Raw genomic sequence first — 228 nt, forward strand, 5'->3', positions numbered from 1 at the left:
TGAAATTTCACATTTTTCTTGAGTCATTTCATGCAGTTCACCATCTGAAGAAAGTTAAATAACAAGTTTAATTACAAGTTAAACGCTCTGCTACTCGTTCCCTAATTTACGTGCTGCATTGAATGCAACGTTCGTTTCACTTGCGTTTACACGGGCCACCACAAGGGGCTGTAGACTGCTTGACTATAGACAGTATATGATATGCTACACGACAGATTTAACACAAAA

This window comes from Oreochromis aureus, linkage group 11 (genome assembly GCF_013358895.1).
Source record: "Oreochromis aureus strain Israel breed Guangdong linkage group 11, ZZ_aureus, whole genome shotgun sequence".
In the NCBI taxonomy this organism is placed as follows: domain Eukaryota; kingdom Metazoa; phylum Chordata; class Actinopteri; order Cichliformes; family Cichlidae; genus Oreochromis; species Oreochromis aureus.